At 36.6% G+C, this 17,033-nt stretch overlaps 2 pseudogenes; both read left to right on the top strand.

The window, feature by feature from the left end:
- The first annotated feature begins 3,795 nt into the window (after positions 1–3,795).
- On the top strand, positions 3,796–11,892 carry LOC122290913 (annotated as a pseudogene).
- Positions 11,893–14,376: 2,484 nt separating this feature from the next.
- Positions 14,377–16,957, top strand: LOC122290909 (annotated as a pseudogene).
- The last annotated feature ends 76 nt before the right edge of the window (positions 16,958–17,033 follow it).

The raw sequence follows: 17,033 nt of genomic DNA, 5'->3' as shown, positions 1-17,033 counted from the left end.
CTTTTAGTTACAATAAATCTAAATCTAAAACCAAATTTGATAAATACTGTGTGACGCCCCCAAATTCTGTTTAGGATCGGACGGACATTTAAAGCGTCGAGACATGTAACACAAGGTTACCTGCCCTCGTTCATGACATATAAGATGCAATGTTCCTAACATACATCTAACATTATGCAATATTCGTAGCGGATAATTTTTTTTCTTTAGTAATACTATGCACCAAATTGAAAATATCCAAATGCTTAAAACATACTTCATATATAAAGACCCATTGAACAGATCACAACACTAGTCCAAAATGGTTATGATCCAAAAAGTACTAGAGATGTAACTCCATTGTACAAGTAGTAATTTACGTTAACTACTATATTAACATTGACGTCGCACCGTCGTTTAGTCAACTGTGTCTAGTTGATCAGCTCCTGATTCTCCTTTAGGTCCTGTAACAAGATCTACCATTCGGGGGGAATGGTAGTTGGGACTACCACAGTGAGATTTGATTACAAATCTCAGTAAGTTAACAAAAAAACTTCCACACAAGCTAATGATGCATGGATGACAGTAAAAGCATAAATGTATAATTGACATAACTTAAATTGAAACATGAATTGAACTTGACTTGACATGAACTTGATCTGAAACTTGACTTAACATGAAAAATACATACTCCACAGTTGTCGTGGTCTCATGTATTCTACGTGTAAATACATACTCAACAGTTGTTGTGGTCTCATGTATTCTACACAAACTTGACTTAACATGAAAAATACATACTCCACAGTTATTGTGGCCCCATGTATTCTACACAAACTTGACTTAACATGAAAAATACATACTCCACAGTTGTTGTGGCCCCATGTATTCTACGTGTAAATACATACTCCACAGTTGTTGTGGTCCCATGTATTCTACGTGTAAATACATACTCCACAGTTGTTATGCCCCATGTATTCTACGGGAACTTATTCTTTAACTGCTTAAATACATACTCCACAGTTGTTGTGGCCCCATGTATTCTACGTGTCACAATTGCTGTATCTCACGTAATGTATGCGTCACAATTGCTGTGACCCCATACATAAGAAATCAAGATGAAACGTGACTGGAATACAAAATGACTAAAGCCCTGACGTAACATAACGTGAATTGAACATAACTTGAAATACATGACCAACTTGAGATAGAAACATTTCGTAATATGACATAACATATAATAGACAACATATTTAACATAACATACTTGCAAAAGTAAATATTACATGACTTGACATACATATAATAGATGGTATACTTAGCATGACGTACTTGTAAGGTACAGTAATACATGACAGAATATATTATGTAACAGATAAAAATTGATGACAGAATAAATTCTATATAATAGACAATTACGTGATATCTTGGCATGGCATGACATATATGATAACACACATACATACACTGTAGTTCCTTTACTTAGCACACATACACAGTAGACTGCTAGTAAGTTAAAAGCTAACTTATCTCGATCTCTGCGTTTCTTATAAAACTTCAAGTGCGATCACGAGCAACTGTAATCAGTGATTCTAAAAGTTAGAACTAAATCACTAATAATTTGAAATATGGAAAATACTAACTTAAAGAGTAAAATTTTCATTTTACTCTCTACATGTGGGAAAATGACTGTTTTACCCATAACTTAAAGATTTTGCATACTAACTCCAAAAGTTTCCAAAATTTACATTCCTCATGTAAATTTTATCCTAAACTTAAATATCAACTCAGAAAAATTTAAAACAAAACACAACTATGAAAAACACACTATGGTCGAAACATCCATAGGCCATTTCCCTTGATTTTTGTTGCAATTCCTCTAAAATTTCATATATTTGAAACTAACATCAAATATCTTCAAAATAATAATATAACATGTATATAAGATGCTTAGGATCATCCAATAAAATTATTAAAGTCATTAGAATTGGTTTAGACCACCAAAGAGTTAAACTTTCTCAAAACAGAAACTGTTTTTCTTCTTCCAATTTCTAAGTTTCTAAATCTAAGAAAATCTTTCATCAAAACCTTTAATCATGCAAAAATCCTCAACCAATAGTCACATATACATGTTAACAATATTCCATAAAAATTTCGGACCAATATCTATCCATTAGCTTGGTCAAAAACTCCAAACTATAACATATTCTCCAGTTTATCTCCCAGAATGACCTTTCTATAGTTTATATAATATTTGACTGACCAAATGATCTTCAAATGGGGCAAATAAGATATTCATGTAAACTAGACTAAAAAAAGAACAACTTATATGGAGGAGATTTTATGATAAAACACTTACAAAAGCTTCGAAATGGGCGTGCAAAAGAACTCTTAAAAGCTGTCCAAGCGAAAGTATTTGATATTCTTTTAAAAGAACGTGTAAATGAAGATAAGTTTGTAGGTGATGGTTGGAGCTACTTATGGACGAGATAAGGAAGATGATAAGGTTGGAGTTGAGAGTTGAGTATAGTTTTCTCCTACCAAAAATATTTATAAAAGATTATCTCATAATATTTTATCCAATAATATCTACAAAAAATCAACTTAAGATATTTTTATATAATAATATCTATAAAAATCAATTCAAAATATTTTTACCCAATAACATTCACGAAAATTACCTCAAGATATTTCTTTTTATTTTTATTTTTATCCAATAATATCCACAAAATCAGCTTGAGCTATTTTTCAAAAGTGGAGAGTATACTTGGAAGAGTAAGGTGGCTAAAATCTTTCCATGTGTCCTATTAAAACTTTCTAACTATCTCCAATAATCAAAAACATACTTCTGATACCATAGTGAGTAATAACATCAACTATACAATTAATAGATTAGTGAAAACTTATCAGGTTTTCACGAAATTCCTAAAGCCAATAGAAATTTCACCGTTAAATTTATAGCGGGCTGTTACATACTGTACACATATTAAATGTTTTATTATTATTTTTTTTATAACTCACTTTCTTCTTTTTATCTATTTTCATAATATTCACGTGAGTTTCTTTAAATTAAATAGTAAAATATGATAAAATAAAATAAATTAATAATTAAAAAAATTAAATATTTTTTAAATTATTAATTATTAATTATTATATAATAAATAAATAGATAATTTAATGTAGAGATTTGATGTAAATAGTCAAAGTCAAATTTATCTTATACTATTTTATTATTATATAATAAAAAAATAACCATTTCAATATAAAAATTTATATAAATAAAATAGGTAAAATTTAAATTTATCTTATATTTAACAAAATGATTCTTTAAACGAGCATAATCTATTAACAATGTTCCATTCTCTTTTTTGAGTCTTTACTCGTTTCCCCTTCTCTTTTTGACTCTCCATTCACCGAATCACCGCGCAAGTGGAACAGAAAAAGCAACTTCTAAGTTCTATAGATGCCGTCTACTTCGTGGGCAAGGAAAGAAATTATATAAAGGAAAACACGAAGTTGACCGCTGGTACCTCCCGTTGGGGTTATTGTTGGGTATTTTTTTTTCTTTTTTATTTTTTTTAATGATTAAGAAAAAATTATTTAATATTATTATAAATTATTTATATTTTTGAAAAATATTTAAAAGTATTAAAAAATGATTTGAAAAAAAAAAAAACAAAACAAAGAAAAAAATTTTGCTTAACGATGACTCCCATAAGAGTCACCAGCGGTGTCTCAAGCACCGTCCTTATATAAAAGGAGCAGTCTGCAGGAGACATATAAAAAGACTTGCTTCAAGACTGTGATCATTCTGGAAGTCGACAATGGCCGTAGAATGGAAGGACGGCCCAGCAATAGGGATCGATCTCGGGACAACATACTCGTGTGTGGGAGTGTGGCAACATGATCGAGCAGAGATAATAGTTAATGATCAGGGAAATAGAACGACGCCATCTTATGTTGCATTCACCAAAAAAAAGCGCTTGGTCGGTGATGCAGCCAAGAACCAAGTCGCCAGGAACCTTACTAACTCAGTCTTTGGTAATTTCTCAGTATCATTTTTTTCTCATTCTTTCTTTCCTTTTTGTTTTTTGGTTGTGAAAATTTTTGGTACATAATTCTCCATAGCCATAGCCTATTTTTAAGCTGTAAAGAGCCGTGCTACATCCCGAGACTCGTCCCGACAAAGAGCAAAACGTTGTTTTATTATTAATTTTCATTCATATTTTTCATATTCTTAAAAAAATTAACAACATCGCTAAAAATATTTTCTTAATTATTAAATAAAAACAAATATTATCTGGACCCAAATTCAGTAGGACTAGTATTTTTGATATTTTAATCATCATCGAATTTAGTATTTTAAAAAAAATATTTGGATAGTAAGTTGAGATGATATAAGATGAAAATTGAATAAGATATTGTTAGAATATTTTTTTAATATTATTTTTATTTTGAAATCTGAAAAAATTAAATTATTTATTATATTTTGTATAAAAGTTTGTAAAATTTTTAATAATTAGATTAGTTGAAATGAGACTAATTAGGATGAGTTTTGAATCCCAACCTCCATTTAGACTATCAGCACTAATTACTTAAAATTTTAATGCGCAAATCCATCAATTTTTTGAACAACAACTTAATATGTGTCAATTGATTTTTCATTTTCATTTTCATTTTCCTTCGTGTATTTATGAGATGTTGATTGGATTTGGACCTACAACCTGTTAAAAAAATGTTTCTCTTCAAACCTTAATCCCCTCGAATGCAGTGATAACCAATTTACCAGTTCAGATAGAAAAAAGGAAACCATGCCAATAAAAAATTTCGACGAGTTTGATATTTATATTTACTGCTTCTTACACTAAAGTGTTTTGCAGATGCAAAGCGGTTGATTGGAAGGAGATAAACAATTCACTGCTGAGGAAATCTCATCGATGGTCCTAAAAAAAATGCGTGAGATTGCCGAGGCCTATCTGGGCAAGACGGTGAAAAATGCAGTTGTTACCGTCCCCGCCTACTTCAATGACGCTCAGCGTAAGGCAACAATGGATGCCAGTGACATTGCAGGCCTCAATGTCATGCGGATCCTCAATGAACCAACTGCCGCTGCAATTGCTTACGGCCTTGACAAGGTGGGTAGAATTGGCAAGAGAGATGCATTGATCTTTGATTTGGGCGGTGGTACTGCAGATGTCTCACTTCTTACCATTGAGGAGAGTAGTTTTGAAGTTAAGGCTGTTGCTGGAGACACACACCTTGGAGGTGAGGACTTCGAAACAGAATGGTTAACCACTTTGTTGAAATATTTAAAAGGTGGCACAAGAAGGACATAAGCGGAAATGCCAGAGCTCTAAGAAGGTTGAGAACAGCTTGTGAGAGAGCAAAGAGGATTCTTTCTTCTGCAATTGAGACTACCATTGAAGTTGATTCTTTGTATGAGGGTATTGATTTCAGCTCAAATATTACCCGTGCCAAATTTGCTGAACTCAACATGGATTTATTCAGAAATTCTATAAAGCTTGTGGAGAATTGTTTTGACTGATGCTAAGATGGACAAGGAAAGTGTGAATGATGTCGTTCTTATTGGTGGTTCTACCAGAATTCTCAAGGTTCAGCAGCTGTTGCGGGACTTCTTTGATGGGAAGGAGCTTAACAGGAGCATTAATCCAGATGAAGCTGTGGCATATGGAGCCGCTGTTCAAGCTGCTAGCTTGACTGGTATGGGTAATGAAAAAGTACAAAACGTTGTGCTCTTAGATGTCACCCCCTTGTCCCTTGGGGTGAGCATCCGAGGTGGTGACTGTCAATACTATACAGTCCGACTGTCAATACTATACAGTCCATCAAGTTGTAGTAGTTTAGATTATATATATTTATAGGTAGGCTAGTCAAACTGCTAAGTAGAGGGAGGCTACATACGACGCCGCGGTCTAAACATCAGCCATAATTTTAGGGACTCTTCCCGCTCAAATTAGACTGTACAACCATGTAAAGAGGTTCTATATAAGGAGGATAAATCCTCAGAAAGAGGGATCGAATCCATTTAATATGGTATCAGAGCTCTCTTAAATTTTTCTAATCAATTTCTTGTGTTTCGGTCAATCTCTAGTATACTGGTTTTGTTGTGTTTCGGTCAATTTCTTGTGTTTCTAGTCTCTTACTGGCTTTGTTGTTCTCGGCACAGTGGTTTATTCTGCAGGTTCTCAGCACCATCATTTCGGAACAGTACTCTGCAGGTGCTCTGCAGGTTCTCGTCCTTTCATCTGGTGCTCTTCTCGGCAATTTCTGAAGCAGTTGTTCTTCATGTGTTGTGCAGTAGTTCTTCGGTTCTTCCAGCACGTGGGTTAGAGTCGGCTGGGATTAATTTCTCAGGCAGTGTGTCGGTCTGTAGAGAGGAGGAGAGTATTGACGTGGGAGAGAAAGTAAAGTGTGAGTTAGTTGGGATTTATTTTAGAGGTGTCGTGCGTGAGTTTTCCACCAAGGGAGGATATATATATATTTTTTTTTCTGAGCAAACGTACGTGTAGGGACATGAGGGGAGAGTTGGACATGCAGGTGCTTTATTAGGTGAGAAAAAAAAAAAAAAAAAAAGGAAACGGAGGAGGGGTGTACGTAAGGAACGTTTGAGTGGAGAGAAAATGTGTCGGTCATCTTTCTGGTGATTTGATTGAAGAGGACGTTGGGATTTCTTTTTTTTTTAGGGTAGAAATTAGATTTTTCCCAAGTATTAATATTTTTATTTTCTGCAATTTAACGACAGCGTGGGTTCTATTTTTTTTTTCTATGGATTCTGCACCTGTGTGTACCAAATTTATAGGCAACAATTATTCTACGTGGGCATTTCAGTTTGAACTTTTTCTTAAGGGAAAAGATCTTTGGGGTCATATTGATGGCACTGATTGTGCACCAAATCCTGATAAATCCAAGGATTGGGCTATGCTTGATGCTCGAATTATGTCTTGGCTTCTTGGCTCAGTTGAGCCACATGTTGTCACCCACTTACGGCCTCATCGCACCGCTCAATTCATGTGGACTTACTTAAAGAAAGTATATCATCAAGATAATGCTGCTCGTCGTTTTCAGTTAGAGCATACGATTGCCATGTTTTCACATGACAATCGTTCCATCCAAGATTATTATTCGGCGTTCCTGACTCTTTGGAACGAATATTCTGATTTGGTTACTGCAGATGTTCCTGTTGCCTCTCTTTCCACTATTCAAAGTCTTCACGAGACTCGTCGTCGTGATCAGTTTCTTATGAAACTCCGCCCCGAGTATGAATCTGTTCGCTCTTCTCTGCTGAATCGCTCTCCTGTTCCTTCTCTTGATGTTTGTTTTGGTGAGTTACTTCGTGAAGAACAAAGGCTTAGTACTCAAGCCTCTTTGGAACAATCTCATGGTAGTTCAGGGTTCCCTCCGATGGCTTATGCTGCTCAATGACGAGGACCGCCTGTACATTCTAGCTCCTTACAGTGTTTCTGCTGCAAGGAATATGGGCATATTGCTGCTAATTGCCCTAAGAAATACTGTTCTTATTGTAAGAAGAAGGGTCACATTATCAAAGAATGTCGTATACGCCCCCAAAATCGTCAGGTTCAAGCATTTCAGACTTCTATAGCACATGGCTCTTCCTTCGGCGCTTCCTCTAATCTTGCACCTCCTGCAACAAATTATTGCACACCAGAAATGGTGCAACAGATGCTAATTTCGGCATTATCTACAATGGGATTTCAAGGTAAAAATATAACTAAACTCTGGTATGTAGACTCGAGTGCTTCTAATCACATGACGAATACTCCTATCGCTCTGTGTCATGTTCGGCCCTATACTGGTCAATCTGCCATTCAGACTGCCAATGGTAGCTCTTTGCCAATAGCTGCTGTCGGAGATGCCTCTTCTCAATTTACTAATGTGTTTCTTGCTCCTCAACTTTCCACAAATCTTATTTCTGTTGGTCAATTAGTTGATAACAATTGTGCTGTTCATTTTTCTGGTGATGGTTGTGTTGTGTAGGACCAGGTAACGGGGGAGCCGATCGCGAAGGGACCTAAAGTGGGGCGTTTGTTTCCACTATGTTTACCTGTTCCAGTACTTTCTTCAGTTTCTTCTATTAAGTCTTTTACTTGTCATAATGTTCCTGATCTAAGTATGATGTGGCATCGTCGTTTAGGTCATCCCAATGCTCAGATCTTATCTCATGTATTGCACTCAGTTTTTCTTGATAATGAAGAACGTTCTTCTTTATCTCTTCAATGTGATTCTTGTAAACTTGGTAAAAGTAAAATTCTTCCATTTCCTTTGCATGCTAGTAGAGCTTCTCACTGCTTTGATCTTATCCATAGTGATGTTTGGGGACCTTCCCCGGTTAGTTCACATGAAAAATTTAAATATTATGTGACTTTCATTGATGATTATAGCAGATTCACTTGAGTTTATTTTCTTCGCTCTAAATCTGAAGTTTTTCGTACTTTCACTAAGTTTTTTGCGTATATTGACAATCAATTCTCTACAACTATTAAGACATTACGCACAGATTCTGGTGGTGAATATTTGTCTATTGAGTTTCAGGCATTCTTGGCTTCTAAAGGTATTATTCATCAACGTTCATGTCCTGCTACTCCTCAACAGAATGGAGTAGCCGAACGCAAAAATCGTCATCTTCTTAATGTGGTACGTACTCTTTTATTAGAATCCTCTGTTCCATCCATGTTCTGGGTCAAGGCTCTGAAAACTGCTACTCACTTGATTAATCGTTTACCTACCCAAGTCTTACACATGGAGTCTCCCTATTTCCGCTTGTTTGCTAAACAACCTAGTTATGATAATTTTCGTATCTTTGGTTGTGTATGTTTTGTCCATTTACCTCCTCATGAGAGACATAAATTATCTGCTCAATCAGTTAGATGTGCGTTCTTGGGATATAATGTGTGCCAAAAAGGATTTGTTTGTTATGATGCTACTTCACATTGTACACGCATTTCTAGGAATGTTATTTTCTTTGAAAATCAACATTTCTTTCCTGTGTCCTCTATACCCTCTTCTTCTACTGTGGTCCTTCCTCCTTTTGACCAACAGTTCTCAGATCTTCATCCAGTCAACTCTCGTTTTAAACCAAGTATTGTGTATACGAGACGCTCCCGCCCACAGTCTCTTCCGATGGCTCAACCGATATCTGATCCTACCATGCTCCAGGACCAGTCAGTTGCAGCACCTTCAGAGCACTTGGTACGTCGCTCTTCTCGAGTGTCAGTACCTCCGGATAGGTATGGGTGGTTTGCTTCTGCTCTTACTGCTACATTATCCAATTTTGATATTCCCACATGCTACTCACATGCTGTCAAGCATGATTGTTGGCGACAAGCTATGCAGGAAGAAATTGCCGCTTTAGAGGCCAATCACACCTGGGACATTGAGCCATGTCCTCCCACCATTGTTCCTCTAGGTTGCAAGTGGGTTTATTCAGTCAAAGTCCAATCTAATGGAAGTTTGGATCGTTACAAAGCTCGGCTTGTTGCACTTGGGAATAATCAAGAATATGGTGTCAATTATGAAGAGACCTTTGCTCCCGTGGCTAAGATGACTACTGTTCGTACGATTCTAACTCTTGATGCTTCTAGTGATTGGCCACTACATCAGATGGATGTTAAGAATGCTTTCCTTCATGGGGATCTTAAAGAGAGTATTTATATGAAGCCACCCCCGGGATTGTTCACTTCTCCGACTTCACATGTGTGTAAGCTTCGTCGCTCTCTTTATGGTCTTAAACAAGCTCCGAGAGCCTGGTTTGATAAATTCCGCACAACTTTATTACAATTTTCATTCAAGCAGAACAAGTATGATACTTCATTATTTCTTCGAAAATCAGACATGGGTATTGTTGTTCTTTTAGTTTATGTTGATGATATTGTGATCACTGGTTCCAATTCTGTTTTACTTGACCAGCTCAAGACTCATCTCTTAGAGTCCTTTCATATGAAAGATCTTGGTTCTCTCACAGATTTTCTTGGTCTTGAGGTGCATCGTAGTCCCTCTGGTATTTCACTCAATCAACATAAGTATGCTAGTGACTTGGTGGCTACAGCTGGCCTACAGGAGGCTACTTCTGTTGATACACCTATGGAATTAAATGTCAAGCTTCGCAAAGAGGAGGGTGACTTACTTGTTGGTCCCAGTTTATATCGAAAGTTGGTGGGTGACCTTGTTTATATCACCATTACTAGACCAGACATTTCTTTTGCTGTACAGCAAGTCAGTCAATTTCTTTAGACTCCTCGTCATCTTCATTTGGCTGTTGTTCGTAGGATCATACGCTATGTTCAGGGCACTTCTGCCCGTGGTTTATTCTTCCCGGCTGGCAACTCTACTCGTCTTGCTGCTTATAGCGATGCTGATTGGGCTGGTTGTGCGGATACACGTCACTCCATCACTGGTTGGTGTGTGTGCTTAGGTAAGGCATTGATCTCTTGGAAGAGTAAGAAGCAAGACAGAGTTTCTAAGTCATCTACGGAATCGGAATACCGGGCGATGTCTTTAGCTTGTTCTGAAATTATTTGGCTTCGAGGTATGCTTGCTGAACTAGATTTTTCAGAGACCAATCCCACACCTCTACATGCCGATAATACAAGTGCTATTCAGATCACAGCCAATCCTGTCTATCATGAGCGCACGAAGCATATTGAAGTCGATTGTCACTCTATCCGTGAAGCATTTGAAGCTCGTGTTATTACTCTTCCACATATTTATACTGAACTACAAATTGCTGATATCTTCACCAAGGCTCTCACTCGTCATCGACATTGCTTCCTAAGTAGCAAATTGATGTTTGTTAATCTACGGGCATCAATTTGAGGGGGGCTGTCAATACTATACAGTCTGGCTGTCAATACTATACAGTCCATCAAGTTGTAGTAGTTTAGATTATATATATTTATAGGTAGGCTAGTCAAAGCTACTAAGTAGAGGGAGGCTACATACGGCGCCGCGGTCTAAACATCAGCCGTAATTTTAGAGACTCTTCCCGCTCAAATTAGACTGTACAGCCATGTAAAGAGGTTCTATATAAGGAGGATAAATCCTCATAAAGAGGGATCGAATCCATTTAACAGTGACATGTCTGTTGTGATTCCAAGGAATACTTCCATTCCAACCAAGATGGAAAGGAAATACAGTACCAGGGAGGACAACCAAACTGAGATTCTATTCCCTGTTTACGTGGGTGAGCGAGCAAGAACTGTGGATAACTACTGGTTGGGAGAATTTACATAAAGTGGCGTTCCTGCGGCACCCAGGGGTGTTGCAAGTGTTGATGTCTGCTTTGACATCGATGCCAATGGCATCTTGAATGTTTTTGCCTAGGAGAGAACCACTGGTGCAAATCAGAAGATCACAATTACCAATGAAAAGGTGAGACTGCCCAAGGAAGAGATTAATAGGATGGTCAAGGATGCACAGATGTACCAGGTTGAAGATGATAAGTATAGAGAGAAGGCTGAGGCTAAGGCAGCTTTGGAGAACTACGCCTACGATATGAGGAATACTGTCAATGACAAGGAGAATGGTGCAAAGCTTGACTCCGCAGGTAAGAAGAAGATTGAAGGTGCTGTTCACCAGGTGATTCAGTGGTTAGATGGGAACCAGCTTGCGGAGGCAGATGAGTTTGAGGAAAAGCTGATAGGGCTTCAGTTAATCTGCCTTCCCATCATTGCCAAAAACGCAAAAGAACAATAAGCAATTGATCAGCTCCTTAATGAAAACAAAGGGATGACTGTTATCGTGACCCTGCATTCGGACTTTGTTTTAGCAACCTTTTAATGGTAGTATATTTGGTGCTAGTGCGTTTGAATTTGCTTTTGTTCGGTACAGTTCGGAACATTTTCAAATTTATGCATGATCTGTAACTTGATAGTTTAGTCATTATCGGTGTTGATTTGTGTATGTCAAGGTTTGATAGCGATTTTGAGGAACAACTGGAAGTTTACTCGGAGTTTTACCACTGTTGTGGGGACAGGCTGTGGACTGATGAGGATGAGCCTCAACGCCCTAGCTCGGCGCTTTTGGGGCTGCTAGGATTTGATCCTGTCAGCGATCTCATTTGACACTAGAAATTCGTTCTTCCACACTATTCTGGAATCAACCAGCAAGAATATTAATTAGTTTCGGCAATTTTTTCTCCTCTTTTTTTTTTTTTTTTTCCAAAGGAGGGCAAGGTTTCAATAGGTACTGAAGGATATTTCTCTGATGCTGAACCCGAATTGCACCCTATTTCTTAAAGAGTAATGTTACATACAGTCATTTTTGCGCACTTCCTGCACACTCCACTGATATGATTGGCTGGATTAATTTTTTTTTAATACACAACCAATCATATCACTGGAGTACACAAAGGAGTCCGCGAAAATGACTGCACATAGAATTTTCCTTTCTTAAATCATTATTCATAGGGATTTTTCTGGAAGCAAAAGGAAAAATAAAAATACAGTGGGTGAAGCTAGGCCTAGAATCCAAGGGTCACGTGGTTCGGCCTTAGATCCGCGTATTAAAATATAACAGTCGTCCTCAATTTTTTCTTTATAAATAATACCCCTAAGAAAAATTTTGAATCAAACTCTTCCATTATAAATTGAGCAATGCTACGTAAGATATAGGTTTAAGTGATTTAATTTTTAAAATTTTTGAATAAAAATATTTTTCTTAAAGTAATATTTTTTTCATTTAATAAAAGTATTTACATGCAGTCGTAGAATTTCTCTTCAAAAAGAGCATTTTTAACAATAAGAATATGCCTAAAGTACTCTGACTTCAAATTCACTGAGTCGGCTGTGTTGCATAGCACTCTATTATTATTTAATATTTTTTCAATATTTTTTACTTATTATTTAATATTTTATTATTATTTTATTACTATTATTCACAGATCAGATATCATCTCACTACCAAAACATAGTCTTAAATAAATTTTTTGTATTTATTTTAGTGAAATGTGGAGTTTTATAGTTCCACCACTAAATCAGGGAATTAAAACTTTTTATTTAATATCGGAAGAGTAATTGTACCATTGTTTTGAATATCATACTGGATGCCGTACCGGTTAAGGCACTGGAATGAAATATTTTAGTATCGGTACCATTTCGGGATAGTTAATATATAAATAAATTATATGTATAAATATATATATTATATTCTAAAATAATAGTTTATATATGAATAATTTATACATAAATACATATATATATATATAAATTATAAATAGTCTAGTATAAATTGGGTGTCAAAAAATAAACTTGTAGTTTGAAAAAATAAAAAAAAAATAAAATAAAATGAAGGCCGAAATATCGGCCGGTACATGCCGAAATATCGGTACTGGCCGGTATTCAGACCGGTACGAAACAGGTACAATACCTGTACCGGACCGGTGATAAGTACAGAATATTCCAGCCATATCGGCCGGTATTGTACGGTATTTAAAACTATGAACTGTACATATCCATTAATTAATTCAGACAATAAAATCCTTTTTTCGAAAGATTAGTTGCATATGGAAATTCAATCATCTAAATAAAGTACGAAAGAATGAAACAAGAGTAACACTCAAAATGGTCTCTTCAATTTCTGGGGTTGAAATAACCTTCAAAATTTTCAAACTTCGTGCAATACTCTTAAATTCAATTCAATTCAATTTTTAATTATCGAACAGGTGACCATCTTGTAGTCCGGCGGGTATGGAGCACCATTGTTATTTCTTTCCTTTTAGTGTTTTTTACTTTTTTCTTTTTTTAAGTAAGAAAAATAAGATTTCTATGTGACAAGATTATCACATTTTTTTATTTATGAAAAATGATAATTACAATGGTGAGTATGTAAACTCCGTGCAATAATTTTAAAATAAATAAATATTTGACTCATAAAAAAATATTAAATTTTTAATAATAAATCTCATTATTTTTTAAAACGACAACATATCGTTTACATTATATTTTTAAGCAACAACATATTATTTACATATTTCATGATTGTATATGATATTACTCTTTAAAAAAAAAAAAAAAAAAATCCCTTCACGGACCTTACGCAAGGTTAAGGAACACAGAGCCAAGTACATTAGCTTGTAAATTTGTAATCGGAGACCGGAGCCTGGAGGGGCTTTAATTGATGAGGCACTTAGAATTCGGAAAAATTAACGTCGTATTCTAAAATTTGTAAAAGTAGACGTGTATATATGTTTTCGGTGCATGCATATTAAAATCCTTGAGCACGTATATATCAAGTTGAATTTCATGGGCAAGCAAACAGGCTGTTCATTAACGTAAGGACCGCCATCAAACCTTTCAACTCTGGTGATTCAGAGTTCTCTTTCAGTTCTCTTTCATCTGTTACGTTTCGATATCGTCTCGGACAAAGATGGCCGACAAATGCGAGGAGGGCCCAGCAATAGGGATCGATCTCGGGACAACGTACTCGTGCGTGGGAGTATGGCAAACTGATCGAGTAGAGATAATCGTTAATGGTCAGGGAAACAGGACGACACCGTCTTATGTCGCCTTTACTGACAATGAGCGCTTGGTCGGTGATGCTGCCAAGAACCAGATTGCCAGGAACCCCATCAACTCCATCTTTGGTAATCTCCAAATATATTTGTTGTTTCTTCAAAATTCTCGTTTGACTGAGATATTGGTAGGTAAACATTTGAATTTGTTAAAGGGTTTCATTTTTCTAAAATTGGATTAACTTAAAAGGTTTTCTTAAAGCATAAAAAGAAAAAAAAAATGAAGAGTATTTTTTTATAAGTGAAAAAAAGAAAAAAAATGAAGGGTGGGAAGGGAATTGATTACAATTTGAGAGTTTTTTTTACTTTACGACTCAATTAAAAGCTGAAAACGATTTCAGAAAATTACTTGAAGCCCCCTATAAAATTAAAACGCATTTTTTTTTTTGTTAATCTCGTCCCGTTATTGGATAAATGAGATATTAAATGTAGTATACATTAAATTGGAAATGAACAAATAATATTGATAAGAGTAACGATACATAAAATAGTACAATTTAAAGAAAAAGCTTTGATACGGTTGTAAACTAATCAATATATAGGTTTCCTGTTTCACCTGCTTTAATATCGTCAAATTGATTATTTAATCTTCTCTTATAATCTTATAGATGCAAAGCGATTGATTGGTAGGCGATTCAGTGATCCCTGGGTTCAGAGAGATATCAACCTTTGGCCGTTCAAGGTCATTGGTGGTCTTGGTGACAAGCCTAAGATCGTGGTCACATATAAGGGTGAAAAGAAGCAATTTGTTGCCGAGGAAATCTCTTCTATGGTCCTCTCAAAATTGGGTGAGTTTGCCGAGGCATATTTGGGCACGGCAGTGAAGAGTGCAGTTGTTACTGTCCCCGCCAACTTCAACAACACGCAACGCAAGGCTACGAAGGATGCTGGCAGAATTGCAGGCCTGAATGTCTTGCAGATACTCAATGAACCAACAGCCGCAGCCATTGCTTACGGTCTTGAGAGGGTGGGTCAAATTCGAGAGAGAAATGTGTTGATCTTTGATTTGGGTGGTGGTACGCAGATGTCTCGCTACTTAACACTAAGGATGATATTTTCGAGGTGAATGCTGTTGCTGGAGGCACACACCTTGGAGGCGAGGACTTCGACAACAGAATGGTAAAGCACTTTGTGGATGTATTTAAAAGGCAGCACAAGAAGGACATTAGTGGAAACGCCAAAGCTTTGAGGAGGCTGAGAACTGCTTGTGAGAGAGCAAAGAGGATTCTTTCCTTCGAAATTGAGACGACCATTGATGTTGATTGTTTGTATGAAGGTATTGATTTCTGCGCAACCATCACTCGTGCCAAATTTGAGGAGCTCAATATGGATTTGTTCAGGAGTTCTATTCATCTTGTGGAAAAGTGTTTGACCGATGCTAAGTTTGACAAGAGGTGTATCCAAGATGTCGTTCTTACAGGTGGTTCTTCTAGAATTCCCAAAATCCAGCAGCTGTTGCAGGCCTTCTTTGATGGTAAAGAGCTTAGTAAGAGCATTAACCCGGATGAAGCTGTGGCATATGGAGCAGCTGTTCAAGCTGCAAAGTTGTCTGGATTGGGTAATGAGAGAGTTCGAGACATTGTACCCTTAGATGTAACACCTTTGTCCCTTGGGGTGGGGAGGTTAGAGAAAGTGACATGTCTGTTGTGATTCCAAGGAACACTGCCATTCCAACCAAGATGAAGGAATTTTACACCACTGCCGCAGACAACCAAACTGTGGTTTCGATCTCGGTTTATGAGGGTGAGAGGGCAAGAACTTTGGATAACAATTGGTTGGGAAAATTTGAGCTTCAGGGCATTCCTGCCGCACCAAGGGGCGTTGCTAAGCTCAAAGTATGCTTTGATATCGATGCTAATGGTATCTTGAATGTTTCTGCTAAAGAGAAGACAACTGGCACCAGTTGCAAGATCACCATCACCAATCACAAGGCGAGACTGTCTAGTGAAGAGATTAATAGAATGGTCAGGGAAGCAGAGATATTCAAGGCTGAAGATGATGAACATAGAGAGAGGGCAAAGGCTAAGGCAGCTTTGGAGAACTTTGCCTACAGCATGAGGAACACTGTTAATGATAAAGAGATATGTCCTAAGCTTGCCCCCGCTCATAAGAAGAAAATTGATGCTGCTGTTGTCCGGGTGATTAAGTGGTTAGATGGCATCCAGCTTGCAGAGGTAGTTGAGTTTGAGGAAAAGCTTTTAGGGCTCAAGTTAATCTGCAATCCGCTTATATGGGCACTAAATATCTAGGCACTAATAAGAAATTGTGCAGCCCCACCTCAACAAAGGATTACAGTTGTCGATGCTTATATCTGCCACAACAGCAGCTTACAAGCTACGATCGCAAGGAATTAAAGCTCAAACCATGTTACCGGTGCAACTATTTTGAATCTATTCGCCCAAACCTTTAATTAGAGTATTTTTTTGTCTTTTGATTTTTCTTTTTTTTTTTGTGGTTGTTGGAACGTCTGAATATTAGTCTGCAATTTCTTGTTTTTTCATTGTTGGTATTG

This window comes from Carya illinoinensis, chromosome 1, assembly GCF_018687715.1.
Source record: "Carya illinoinensis cultivar Pawnee chromosome 1, C.illinoinensisPawnee_v1, whole genome shotgun sequence".
Classification (NCBI taxonomy): Eukaryota; Viridiplantae; Streptophyta; class Magnoliopsida; order Fagales; family Juglandaceae; genus Carya; species Carya illinoinensis.
This window is presented reverse-complemented; position numbering and strand designations above follow the sequence as displayed.